At 26.2% G+C, this 14959-nt stretch overlaps 1 annotated feature.

The window, feature by feature from the left end:
* Positions 1-5870: 5870 nt before the first annotated feature.
* Positions 5871-6020: a sequence feature (Protein overlapping with rRNA (K460DRAFT_297714, KAF1839884.1) was converted to a misc_feature.).
* Positions 6021-14959: the final 8939 nt, after the last annotated feature.

The following is a 14959-nucleotide window of genomic DNA, read 5'->3' as shown; positions in this document are numbered from 1 at the left end:
TTATTATTACTTGTATTTCTACTCTTTTCTAGCTAAACTTAATAATTATATAATAATAGTATTTAGAACTACTACTAGAACGCTATTATATATTAATTTAAGCTTATAGTTATTACTACTACTATATACCTACTCTTTTTATACTCCCTATAACTAAAAATATTTTCTAGAAAATAAAAATAACTATGTCGCGTAAGTTAGTAAATATAGGTTTATAGTTTATATAGCGCTGCGCATATTTCTGCAATTTTACTAGTAAAAACTTAAGCTTTAATATATTTTCTGCTACATCTACCCTGCAACGCAAAAACTGGAGTTAATTACTTTTGTATACTATATAAGAAGGGCAGTTAAAGTTTCTAAAAATATAATTATTTTATTTACTACTATTTGTAGTAAGCTTTAAGGGCGTTAAAGCGTAAATAATAGTTAGTAGTAGAGTATAAAATAGGCTTTTGCCTAAGGATAGAGCTGGCATGCTAGTTTTTCTGCCTATTTTTTCTTTTTTGTAGTAGCAATAATAAGCTTTTAATTAAATTAATTTGCTTACTGCAAAGTACTTTATTAATAAGTGTACTAGTACTTATTAGTTTTGTGTATAGAGGAAGCTTTTAAAGGCTCTTTATATTTAAAAGCTAGCTATTAGTAGGGTGTATAGTATAAAAAAAGTAGTTTAAAAACTATTTTACTTGCATTTATTTTTTACTACTTTTTAGTAATAGTTTAGGTATTATTAGTAGGTAGTTTGCGTATTTATAGTTCTGTATTTGTATGCCCTATTTTTTAAATATTAGCTAGCAATATTTATTTTAGTTAGTACAATATTAGGGGCTAGGTAGCTATTTTCTGCTTAATTAAGTTAGCTAAAGCCTATATTACAAAGCAACGCTTTAGCGCTGCACTTGTTTTTGCAGTTAATATTTAAAATCTTATTTATTTTTATAAATAAGTACTATTTAAAGTTTGTAAATAGCTAGCTTTGCTAACTATTTATTAAATTTCTAGAAATACTTTTACTAAATATCCGCGCTTGCGTGCGTAATAAAGCAATTATAAGTTTTTTTTTTTTAAAGTGCGTATAGTGCAGGTTTTTTTTAGCAGCAACGCTAATAATGCCCTGTTTTAGACTATACTTTAGGGAACTTAGTAAAAGTAACTAAATTAGTTACTTGTAGTATTAGTGCTTTGTATACTTTTATAGTAAGCAGCTAGTACTACTTTATGCAGCTATTTGCTTAGTACTTTTTACTTTTTTTAGGGAATTTGTGCCTGCGTGCTTTGTGCGCCTAAATGTAGGATTATTACTTAATTAATTCTGCTAGTAGTTATATGCTTGTTTTAAAAATTAAGCTATATATATTTAAGTATAAGCAATTATACTATAAAACTGTAAATAGCTTATTAAATTAGTTATTGTTTATTTAATAGTACTTTACTACTTAGATAACTATAGTAATTTTAGAGCTAATATATGCTAAAAACCCTAATTTTAAAAGGGGTGTATTTATTAGATAAAAAACTAATGCCTTTTAGAGCTTTTTAGTAATTTATAATAACTTTATAAATTATATAGCTTTGCGCCAGCAATAGTTTATTTAAATTTCTGCCCTATCAATTTTTAATAGTAAGGTATTAGCTTACTATAGTTTTAATAAGTAACAGGGAATTAGGGTTTAATTCTAGAAAAGGAGCTTAAAAAATAGCTACTATATTTAAAAAAAGCAGTAAGCGCGCAAATTACTTAATTTTAATATAAAAAAGTAGTAATAATAAATACTAATATAAGGCTTTTTTGGGTTTTGTAATTAGAATAAGTACAATTTAAATTTTTTAATAAAAAACAATTAGAAGGTAAGTTTAGTACTAGCAGCTGCAGTAATTCTAGCTCTAATAGCATATATTAAAGTTGTTGCAGTTAAAAAGCTTATAGTTAAAACTTAGGTTTAGCTAGTAGGTTTGCTTTACTGTATATATTTGTTTAGCTAGGCCTTTTTTTTAGAAAATTTTATGCCCTTTACTAGGCGTATTAGGGACTAGAACTTTTACTTTAAAAAAATTAGAGTATTTAAAGTAGGCTTTTGCTTAAATATATTAGCATAGAATAATAGAATAGGATGTATAGTTCTATTTTGTTAGTTTCTAGGACTACTGTAATAATTAATAGGGATAGTTGGGGGCATTAGTATTTAATTATTAAAAGTAAAATTTTTAGATTTATTAAAAACTAACTACTGCGAAAGTATTTGCTAAAAATATTTTTATTAATTAGTAAATAAAAGTTAGAGGATTAAAAATAATTAGATACTATTGTAGTTTTAACTGTAAACTATACTAATTAGAGATTAAGCAATGTTTTTTTTTTTAACTTGCTTAGCACTTTATAAGAAATTAAAGTTTTTAGGTTCTAGGAAGAGTATAGTTGCAAAGCTAAAATTTAAAAAAATTAATAGAAAAGCACTACTAAGCGTAAAGCCTGCAGCTTAATTTAACTTAATATAAAAAAATTTACTAGGTTTAGATAAAATAAGGATTAATAAATTAAGAGTTTTTTTTTAATTTTTTAGGTAGTAGTGCATAGCCGTTTTTAGTTAGTAGAGTAATTTATTTGCTTAATTATAATAATAAATAAAATTTTAACCTGCTAAATAGCTAGGCTAGCTTTAGCTAGTTGCCGGCTTTTTAGAGGGACTATTAGCTTAAGCTAATAAAAGTTTAAAGCAATAATAAGTTTATAATACTTTTAGATATTTTAAGCTATACGCGCGCTATACTAATAGAGCTAATAAGTTTTTTATTTTAGCTAAAAAGTTTGGGTAATTTTGTTAAACTCTATTGTACTAAAAATAAAGTATTGTAATTATTGCTTTTTAATAAAAAATGCCTAGTAAGCGCGTATTATTAGCATACGTTAATTACGTCCCTGCCTTTTATATATACTGCCTATTACTACTACTAATTAAATAGCTTAGTAAGGCTTTCGGACTAGTTTGGGGAAGTTAGTAATAATTATTTTAAACTAAAAAGTTTATTAAACTCGGTTATTTAAAAAAAGTAAAAGTTGTAATAAGGTTTTTGTAAGTAAACCTGCAGAAGAATTATTACTAATTTTTAGAAAAACTTTAGTTTTTGTCTAAATTTTTATTTTTTGTATACTATTTGTTTCTTTGGCGGGCTCTGCCTGCTAATAGAATACTATAAAAACTTTTTGTAATTGCAATTAGCATTAGAAAATATATAATAATTACAACTTTTAATAACAGATTTTTTAGTTCTAGTATTAATAAAAAATGCAGCAAAATGCGAAAAGTAGTATAAATTGCAGAATTTAGTAAATTATTAAATTTTTAAATGTATATTGCGCCTTTTAGTATTTTATAAAGTATACTTATTTAAGCGTTATTTGTACTTTTAAGCTCTACTTAGTATTAAGTATTTATTTTTATTTTATGCGCAGGACTTACTTTAAAGCAATTAGCAGCTAGCATACTTACTTTAGAGCGTAGCATATTTTGCATTTTTTAGCTTAAACGCTTGCGTCTACAAAGCTTATACTTTTGCTTTTAATTTTAAATTAAATAGGAATACCTACTAAACTTAAGCATATTAATAAGCAGAAAAAAAAAAACTAATAGGGATTGCCCTAGTAATAGCGAGTAAAGTAGTATTAGCTTAAATTTAAAATTTAGCTCTTTTAGAGTTTAAGTTGTAATTTGCAGAAAGCGCTTTAGTATTAGCAGCAGTTTAAGTTCCTTAGAATAAAATATTATAGAGGGTAAAAATCCTGTACGTAGTCGCTAACCTTTGCTGTATAAAGTTTTTTTAATAAATTAAATTATTTAGAAATGCAGCTTTAAATAGGAAGTAAATTTCTTTTAAAGCTAAATACTAGCTAAAAACTAATAGCGCACAAGTAGAATAATTAAAAAATAAAAAGTACTTTAGAAAAAGAGTTAAATAGTATATAAAATTGTTAAAAGGGAAGCGCTTGCAGCTAAACTTGCTTGTAGTTGCTTATTTAAGCTTTTACTTAGTATACTCTTTTGCAAGTAAACTAGTATTAGTTTAGGCAGTTAAATAAAAGCTTTTATTATATATTTTTTTTTAAGGAAGCTTTATAGGGGAAGCAATATATAACTAGCTTAGACTAAAGTTTGTGCATTTGCTAGAATACTAGTATAATAGCTATAAGTAGCCTGTTTTAAAATACAAACTAAAAAGTCTAATATTTATATAAGTATTTGGGTATTAAGCCCAAACGCGTAATAAAAGTAAATAAAAGTAGAATTTTTTTTAGAGTGCACTATTAACTAATCCTAATATTTTTAGATAAATTTAAGTAAGAGTATAGCTATTAGGACCTAAAAAATAGTAAACTATGCTTAAATAGAGTAAAGCTAGAGGAAATTTTAGTAGAAGCTCGCAGCAGTTTTAATATATAAATTAATTATTAAATTTGGGCATAGGGGCGAAAAACTAATTAAACTATTTAGTAGCTAGTTCCTGCTAAAGTTTTTTTTAGGATAGTAGTAATATATTTAGTTTTATAAAGTAAAGCAAATAATTAGAAGCTTAGAAATTAAAATAACTTTTACTTATTCTTAAACTTTAAATATATAAGAAATCCTTATTACTTAATTAAATATAAATACTTAAATATACTATTACTAGTAAGCTATTTTTAGTAAGTAGAATTAGTAATGCAGGATAAACTAAATGCAGGGTTAAAGTACTAAAATATACACTTATTAGATACTATAAAAAGTATTAGTTTATTTAAACAGCAGGACGGTAGCTATAAAAGTTAGAATTTGCTAAAAAATATATAATAACTTACTTGCTAAATAAACTAGCCCTAAAAATAAATAGCGCTTAAGTATATTACTTATACCCTGCTGCTAGGGTAAAATTTAAGCTTTAGTAAGTAAGCAGGCGTAGAAGCTTGTAATAAAGCTTTAGAAATAACTTTAAATTAAATAGCTTTTAGTGCAGATTTTAGTAGTAGTAGTAAATACTTAAATAAAAACTTTAAGGACTAAAGTAGGGAAAAGTTCTATATAAATAGTAGTTAGACACAGGTTAGTTAATTTTAAGAAATAAAATAATTTTATTTTAATATTAGCACTTGCGCCGCGCCCTTAAAAGGGAAGCTAGTTAATATTCTAGTATTTAAATATAAATTTTCTGTAGCAATACAACTAAGAGCGGAGACTTTAGCAGGAGCCCTAAAAAGAGTTTTTTTTTTTTTTTAATAATTTATTACTCTAAAATTAGTTTATTTAGAGCTAGAGTTTAATAGCTAAAAAAGCGCTGCACTTTTGCAGTATTTAGTGCGCTCCTAATAAGCTTTAAAAATCTACTTAAAAAAATAGTTTTTATACTAAGTTGTACTTATAACTGCAGCAGGTTTCTAAAGTAAAAAGCCTCTAGTTAATAGAATAATATAGATAAGGGAAATTAGCAAAATAAATCTGTAACTTTAAAAAAAAAATTAGTTTTAAAAGTTAAGCATATTAAGCTTTGGGGAAAAGCTTTTAGCGCAGAAGGGTATTAGCTGCAAAATAGGCGCTTTTTAGCGCTAGAGTGCAAGTATTTTTAGTAGGCTTTAGCTATTTAGCGTGCGTTTAACAACTAACTTAGAATTAGTATAAATAAAGGGAATTTAACTATCTAATTAAAATATAGCATTATAATAGCTAGAAAGTAGTATTAATATAATGTAATTTTTGCTTAGTACTTTAAATATTAAAGTAAAGAAATTTGACTAAGCGCAAGTAAATAGCAAAAGTAACTATAACTTTTTTAAAATAGCTAAATACTTTATTATTTAATTAGTAACGCGCATAAATAGATTAACAAAATTCTTACTATTTTTATTTACTATTTAGTAAAACTACAGCTAAGGGAATAGGCTTAGCTAAATTAGTAGGGAAAAAAAACCCTATTAAGCTTAATTCTAGTTTAATATTGTAAAAAGATATAGGGGGTATAGAATAAGTAGGAGCTTTGGCGCTAGTAAAATACTACTATTTTTATAATTTTTTTACTTATTTAATAAAGCAGAGCTAGGCTTTACTACTTAATTTCTAGTATTAAAGTCCTTTGTAGGCCGATCCGGGTTAAAAATATTATTAAGTAGAGAATTTAGCTAAAGCAGCATATTTGTTAAATTATAATATAGGTGTCCTAAAGGGGATTTATAAAGAATAGAAATTTCTAGTAGAGTAAAAAAGCAAAAGTCCTCTTAATTTTAATTTTTAGTATAAATACAAACTATAAAAGTGTGGCCTATTAATTTTTTAGTCCCTTAAAATTTGAGGCTAGAAGTGCTAGAAAAGTTACTACAAAAATAACTAGCTTGTAGTAGCTAAGCGTTTATAGCAATATTGCTTTTTAATTTTTTAATATTAGCTTTTATTATAAACTAGCCTTAGGATTATTCTATTCTAAGTGTAAATAATAGTATTATATACTTTAAAAAAGTATAGAGATTTCTAGCTATTTATATAGGGGTTTATTGCTAAAGTTTGCTAAAGTCCTTAGTCTGCAAATACTAAAACTTAAGCTAAAACCTAAGCTATAATATACTTTTTTATTTTTAGAAAAAGTTCTCTCCTTTTTTTAAGTTTTAGGCTAGTTGCAATATTATTAGGTTTTTATAGTACCCCTAGTATAGTTTTTTTTTAAGGGAGTTTTAGGTAGTTTTAGGGATTATTAGCTTTTGCGCACCTATAATAGTAGCTTGTACTAAATTTAAGTAAACTTTTTAAGCAAAAATTTACAACTTTTTTTTTTTAGTTTTTTTTTTTTAGAGCTACTTTTGTATGCTTTTTTTTTGCTTTTTTCTGCGCTTCTATCCTATAAGCTTCCCTTTCTGTATTAGCTTTATAGCGCTGCCTATTTTCTTGCTATAGTAATTTACAACTTTATTTCTAGCTTTTAATCTTCTACTCTAAGTAGTAGTAGTAGCTTACCTAGCAGCAGTTGTAGCAGTTTTAGCAGCTATTGCTAAAATATATACTGTTTTCCTATATAGCGCTGTAGTAGAGCTAATTTTTTCCTAGTTAAGCACCCTAGCTAAGCTAGTGCGCAAATTTGGGCAGTATATTGCTAAAAGTAATTTTAATAATAAAAAACTCGAAGCAACGCCTATTTAGGGTTGGATATATACTAAGTGCATTAGCATTATAAAGAAGTTTAGTTACGCTAAATATTAAAATAGGCTTAGTTAGTTATACTCTACTTGCTACTAAAGCAAGAAAATATATAAGTATAAAAATGCTCTTTTTACTGCGCACTTTAACTTTTACTAAGTTTTTTAAGCTTAGTAAAACTACTGCAATAAGTTTAACTTTAACAATAATTTGTATATTATTATTTAGAGTATTTATAGCACTAATCTAGCGCGTTGTATAGCTAGTATGCACTACTAGTTTAATTTACAATTTTATATACTGCGCTATTACTACAAAAATATTTGCAATACTACTATTTGTAATACTATTATTTTATTTTTATTTTAAACTGCCTGTAGCTTTAAATAAGCTGCAGGTAACTCTTCCTGCACTACTATAGAAAAAGCTTTAGCTATTATTTTCTATACTTTATTTTGTAGCTATACTAATTAGAAACTAAACGCGTATATAAACAGCATAGCAAATGCTATAAATTAGGCTATTAACTTAATTTATACTTGTATTAGGGGCTAAAATACTTATTTTAATACTTTTTAGGCTTCTATAAACACATTGCTTACTAGTATTAATATAAGTATTTTTTTTTTTTCCTAAAATCCTTTTTTACTATATTTAGGCTAGTTTATTTACTTTTGTATATTTTTTTTAGCAAATTAAGTTTTATAAATTAGCTTTAGAACAGTCTCTTTAGTGCAATAATATAAAAGCGCTCTAATATATTTTTTTTATTAGTTCTGTTAATAGTAGCAATAAGCTAACTTTTTTTTAAGTTTGCTAAAAGCTTCTTAAGCTTTTTTATAGCTATTATAACTAGTTGCCTGTTGCTTATAATTAGCGTTTTTTTTCTACTTCTTTCTAGTACTAGTATAAGTGTTTTTTTTCTAAAAAGTCCCTTTTTTTTTTAGTATAAAATAAGTTAACAGGTTTACCCTAGGTTTAGCTTCTGCTTTAGGTTTAGCTTTTGCTTTGGGTTTAGCTTTTGCTTTAAGCTTAGCTTTTACTCTAGCTTTTTTTAATTAATTTCTACTAGTGGCGCTGTTTCTAAGCTAGTTTAGACTTTTTTTTTTTTATTTGCTTTTTTAGCTCTAAATATTTTAGCAATTTATTATTTAGCCCTTTCTGCTCTAGTTTTTTTTACTTTAGTAATACTGCATCTGCCTAGCAAATTTAGGCTCTAAGCAGTATTCTTTTAAACTGCCCTATTTTAGGCTTAAATATTCTTTTTTTTTCCCCCTAGTAAGACTGTGCTGTACTTACTTAGTGTTTTATAGGAACTTGCTTTTGCTATAACTACAGTAGTAGAAAGTATTAATAGTTTAGCTATTTTTATAATAAGGAGGAGTAGAGTTTTTTTTTAGATTTTGTATTTTCCCTGCCTCTTTTTTATTTAGGGCTTTTTATTATTCTAATTTAGGCTAGTCTAAGGTGGCTGCAGTATAGCTTTTAGTTTTTGTATTTTTTTTATTTTTTTTTTTTAGAATTTTATTTTAACTTGGGCTAGTTTATTAGCTGCAGTAAAGCTCTTTGCCCCTATATTTCCTTTTTTATTTAAGCTTAGGGCAGCTTTTGCTTTTTTTTAGCTAGAAGAATGCATAGTGCCCTGCCCCTTCTAGCGTGCTTTCTATCCCTATTAGTAATATATTTTTTTTTTCCTCTTTTTATAATAGCAGTTTAGTACTACTATGTCTTCTATATTTTTTAGAAATTGCTAAGTTGGGTTTAGCTAGCTTTACTATTTAACTAGAGCTTTTTTCTTATTTCTTCCCCTAGCATTCCTAATATTAAAAATTTCTTCTATTTCCTATTTGTAGAGGGAAAAGTCCTTTTTTTTAAAAATAAGTTCTAAACTTAGTTAGCTATTTTCTTTTTTCTAGTTTAGTAATAAGTTAGTTGCAGTTTATTTTACTAAGTTTATATATACTATTTTATAGAAATTTCCTAGCAAGTCTAGAATAACTATTAAGGGGGTAAGTACTACTATAACTGTATATTAGGCCTGCAGCTAGTTAAGCTTATTACTAAACTAGTTTGTTTTTATATTCTGTAAAAAGAACTAAACGCAGTTTTTTATTTAAAATTGCTCTACTAGCCAACGTACTTAGTTTATTACTTTCTACTAGTATTATTGTGCAAATAGGATAGCAGTTTGTGCTAATTCTATACTTTATTTTAAGTAATTTAGGAATTAAACTGCACGTCCTTTAGGTGTAGTTTAGCTCTTTTTTTTTATTAGTACTTATTAGAGCAAATTTGCTGTATATCTATTAAAAAGGAAGTTTAAGCTTACTTTTATTACTATAGAATTTTTATTATTTAGAGCTAGCTAGCAGGCTAGGAAGTAACTAGGCTAATTAGTTTGCTTAAAGCAAATTACTACTTTTAATACTATTTGTACTTCCTAGTTTATTTTTTTTATACTACTATTAGTTTAAAAGTAATAAGCAGTAAAAAGGAGCTGCGTTATACTTACAAGTTTATATAGTATAGTTTAGAACTTCCCTAACTAGTCTAATCTGCAGTTAGTAATAATAAAAAATAGGAACTTATAGAATTTTTACTATATATTGCAGAAAACCGCCGCGCAGTACTTAGCAGCTATAGAAATTAGTATTTTTAACTAAATATATTTGGAAAAGTAATTTATAATAACTAATAGGTAGTATAAAGCTTCCTTTTCTTTTACTAGCAGGTTTATTATAAAATTTATAGAGATCTGTAACCAAAACCAGTCTGCTACTAGTAAAAATTGCAATAATTTCTACTGCTTTTTCTAGAATATATAAATTTTATAATAGTAGTAGTTTTAGATATACCGGGCAACGTTTTTAGACATGCTATCCTAGTAATAGTTATGCTATATTATTTAGAATATTGTATTTTTTTTTAAATACTTAGCTAGATTAAACTCGTAAGCCTGCTAAATAATTGTAGTAGTAAGTAGTTTTTATACTAGTATTTATATTATTCCTTTTTACAACAAAGTACTATGCGCGCTAACTATACAGTCTTTAATTTGCTGCAGAGTTTTTACTTTTAATAAAAAGTATTAGTTGCTTTTTTACACTGCTTTAAGCCGGATATTGTGTATTTTGTTTTAAACTATAGCTTTGTTTTATAAAGCCTGCATATAATTATTTACAAAAATGCGGCTTTTCTGCAGCTTTAATTTAGCTTTTATATTTTTACTACTTTAAATTACTGCTATACTAATAAGTATTATAACCTAAGATATCTAAAGGGACTCTATTGTAATATTTTATTTTTATTAACTTAATGCATTTAGGTAGGCTACTATTTAGCCTAGGCAAAACTGCAAATAGAAATTGTACTAAAATAGTATTTCTACTTATTTATACTAGCGTTCGCTAAGCGTGCAAAGAGTAGTAAAGTATTTTAAGTTTTTATAGTTTATTAGTATTGTAAATAGGCATTTTACGCTCTAGAGTTTTACTAATTACACTTTTAAGTACTGTACTACTATAGTTAGTTTTTTGTTGTAAATTGTATAGTTTTATTGCTTTAGAGTAAGAGCTGCTAAGTAGTACGCAATAGGGTATAAAATACTTTTTATAACTTAAAATAAGTATTTTCCTAATGCTTGTCTAGAGCAGTCTGCTTCTATAACTATATTTTTTCTAAAGTTTTATTAGGCTAGTACTAGCTTTGCTACAAAAGTATTTTTTAGTATTTAGAAAGCTACTTACTAAGCTTTTCCCTATAAAAATAAAGTGCCCTTTTTTATTAGAGAATATAGCGGCCCTGCTACTTAAAAAAACTAAAAAATAAAATTCTAGTAAAAGTTTATAAATCCTAGGAACCTCTGCACCCCCTATACTATAGTAAGTAGCTTCTATTTTTAAATTACTTAGATTTTTTTAGAATTTAGGCAGACTGCTTTTCCTACTTTTATAATATACTTTAGATACTAGACCTTGTGCGCAGTAAAAACGCACTTTTTTAAATTTAAATTTAGTTTAGCTTTTTTAAGTAGTATAAGAATTTAGTAGACTTTTTTTATATAGTTTTTGCAGGTGCCCCCTAAGTATATTAGGATATTATTTAGGTATGCTGTAGTATAATCCTCTAATATTTTTTAAAGCGCTCTATTAATATATTATTAGAAAAAAGCAAGCGCTCTAATTAGGCTTATTAAGTATACTAATTACTTATAAAAGCTAAACTAGGTTTAAAACACAGTTAGGTATTTATCTTTTTTAGCTACTTATAAATAATAAAATGCTAAGCAGATATCTACTTTTATAAACTACTTAGCATTAAATAATATTTAGAGAGTTTCTTTAATAAGAAGCAAAGGGTACTAATTTGCTTTTATAATTTTATTTAGGGCTTAGTAGTTTATATAGAAGTGCTACCCTCCTAAAAGCTTGTATATAAAGAGAATAAGTACTTCTACTAAAAAAAAACTAGCCTAAATTTATTTTTTATTTATTAAATTTATAATTTGTTTCTGCAATTTTAGTAAATAATTCTAGGGCATGCTATATAAAAGTCTTTATAGTAAGTATAAAGTATTACCTTTTTTAGTTTGCTGTAAGCGGATGTAATAGTTTAAGTATTTTTAGTATAAAAGTAGCCCCTCTGCTTTACTATTATTAAATAAGTTCTAAAACTCCCTTAGCTTTTCTAGCAACTCTAATTTATTTTCTATTAACTTTTTTTCTGGCGGGGTGTTATTAGGGCCCTGTTTTTAGAAAATAGTAGTTAAGTACTAAATTATTGTCCTGTAGAATTTATTACTACTGCTAGGATTTTTTTTTTTTTTATTGTAGCAGGGCCGCGTATATTAAGCCTAAAACTATTTTTATTTTTAAAAGTATTTTTTAGAAATAGTTTTTTTTTATTACTATATATCTTGCGCTACGCACAACTAGCTTGCTTTAAGCTATATCTAATATAGCCCCTTTTTAGCTTATTTATAGTTTCCCAAGGATAAAATTGTGCCCTAAACTGGGAATTATATATACTACTAAGCAGGACTGCTAACTATTTATATTGCAGCCTAGTATAACTAGCTAGGTTATTTTTGCACTTAAAGGGGTTCCTATAGCCTAGTTTAAAAATTAGGGCAAAATATTAATAAAATTTGTTCTAACCTGCTTCGCTATTTCTTTGCTTATAGTACTAAAATACTTGTACTCTAAGTTAACTAAAGTATTTATAAATTTTACTTTATTAAAAAAAACTAGTACAAGAAATAGGGGTTTATTTATTTTTTGCTAAATTTCCTAAATTTTTTTTATATTATTTTCTGCCCCAGCCTGCTCCTCTGCTGTAGTATCCCTATATTACTTCTAGTTTAATTCTTAGCTAGGGGCGTCTAGTTTTCTTAATTTTTGTTTTTAACTAGTAGTAGTACTGCTGCTATAGCTTTAATAAATACTGTATATAGAAATACTATATTTGCGCAGTCTTTTGCAAAATACTTATTTTCCCTATAGTATATACACAGTTTTGCCTTGCATTATTATTAGAAAACTTTATTTAGTACTTAGTTAAGTTACTATAGTTGTAATTTGCTTTTTAAAGCTACTAAGCTTTTTTATTTCTATAACTTTATTATTTCTATAGCGTAAACTAAAGTTATTTTAATATCCCTATTTTTATTACGCTTTGCTTTTAGTATAAGCTAGTAGTATAAGTAGATTTTTTTTTCTATAGCTATAGTTTTAATGTCTACTGCAATTAATTTATAGGCCGCAACTACTATATAGTAGTTTACTTAGGTAACTCTTTAGTACAAAGTAATAGTTTAAAGTATATAGTTTAAGCAGCGCTAAAGCTTGTAGAATTTCTACTTAGGGTCCTATTTAGCTCTGCTACTCTAAGCTAAAAGCTGCTTAAAGTAAACAAAAAATTCTAAAAAAGTTTTTTTGTTATTTTACTAGAAATTCTCTAGTTTAGCCTGCGCCTGCTCCCTTTTATAGTTGTTTTTATAGCAGAAGTCTAAGTATTAAAAAAAGGCGACTAAGTCCTATTATTTTTTCTGCTCTCTAGTTTTGTAGTAAAAGCTAATTTCTTTTTAAATACTTGCCCCTAGTTAACTCTATATAAAAGCAAATATATTTCTTTTATTTTTTATAAAAGCTGCATTAGTTCCTAACTTATACTTAATTATAACTTTTTAGGCTTAGAAGTATACTTTATATTTTAAAAATAGCTTTCCTATTAGGAAAAGCTTGCAGTAAATAATAGGAAGGTTTAGCTAAAGTATAAGCGCAATAAGTAGGGCAAGCGCGCCCAATTAGAGGTTAATTTAGGATTTTAGTAGTACTAAAGCGGGTACTAGTTCTACTTTTATAAGTTCTAGCTATAGTAAGTAATTGCCCCTAAGCGTTTTAGCAAAGCTTTAGAACTTATTTTGTACGTCCTTATTTTATTAACGTAGTATTACTATTACTGCTGTATTTTTTTATTATTTTTTTTTAAAAGTTTGCAGGAAAGCTCTAATTAAGCTTAGATTATTTTTATTATTAAGCTCTATTCTGTCTATTAAATGTAAATAATAAGAAGAAGGTATATAAATATTATAAACTAGCTTTAAAATTATTCTATTCTAAGTATAAATAATAGTATTATATACTTTAAAGAAGTATAGAGATTTTTAGCTACTTATATAGGGGTTTATTGCTAAAGTTTACTAAAGTCTTTAGTCTGCAAATGCTAGGGCTTAGGCTAAAACCTAAACTATAACAGCTTTTTTTATTATACTAAAGCAGAATTTAGTAAGTATTGGATTATTTACCTACTAATAGGGAACGTAAGCTGAGTTTAAACTATTGTAAAATAAGTTAGTTTTACTCTACTAATAATTTTGCTTTAATAGTAATACTACTTAGTACAAGAAAAACTATAGTTTTAAATAATTAGTTTTTGCAGCTATTTAACTAGGCATTGCTGCGAAGCTACTATCTACTAAATTATAACTAAATATTTTTAAATTAGAATTTATGCTAGAATAGGGTAATTTCCGCCTACACTAGTTGGATATAAATAGGCTTTTGGCCTAGAACCTTATTAGGCTAGTATTAGCAGTTTTATTAAAATTGGGGCTATTAGCTAGTGTATTGCAATTATACAGTATATAAAATTAAATTTTTTATAAACAATTTAGTTATTTAGCTAAGTTGTGTAAATAGTTAAGTAGCTTTATTATTACAAGCTACTAAGTATAAGCCTGCCGCTAGCTTAATTAAATATAAAATATATAATTCTTTTTATTTATTAAGAAGTAGTAAAGTCTGCAGTAAGAAAAGGGGAGAGTATTATAAGTTTAAGGCCCTAACCCCTTAAACTAGGTAGAAAAATGCCTACTTAAACTTTTAGGGCATTTTAAGTACTTACCTAAACTAGGGGGGCTACTTGCTTAATATAAGCAGTATTAGCTACTTAAGTTAAAAAAACTAATTATTTAAGCTAAGCAAGTTAGTAAGGGAAATAGAAACAAAGTACTTAAAAAGTAGTAGTTTTTTTTTTGTAGTTTTTGTTGCGTAGAGAAATTGTTTAAAAATTTAGAATATAAATTCTAGAAAAGCAAACTTGTTTTAAACAGCAGGCTACGAAATTAGGAAAAGAAAATAGCAAATAATAATAATTAAGGCGTCTAGTAACTTATAAGTTACTAGATAGTAGAATTAAAATAAATAAAGCATCTAGTAACCTACAAGTTACTAAATAGTGGAATTAAAATAAATAAAGCGTCTAGTAACCTACAAGTTACTAGATAGTAGAATTAAAATAAATAAAGC

The sequence above is a fragment of the Cucurbitaria berberidis genome (genome assembly GCF_010015615.1).
Source record: "Cucurbitaria berberidis CBS 394.84 unplaced genomic scaffold K460scaffold_9, whole genome shotgun sequence".
NCBI lineage: Eukaryota > Fungi > Ascomycota > Dothideomycetes > Pleosporales > Cucurbitariaceae > Cucurbitaria > Cucurbitaria berberidis.
This window is presented reverse-complemented; position numbering and strand designations above follow the sequence as displayed.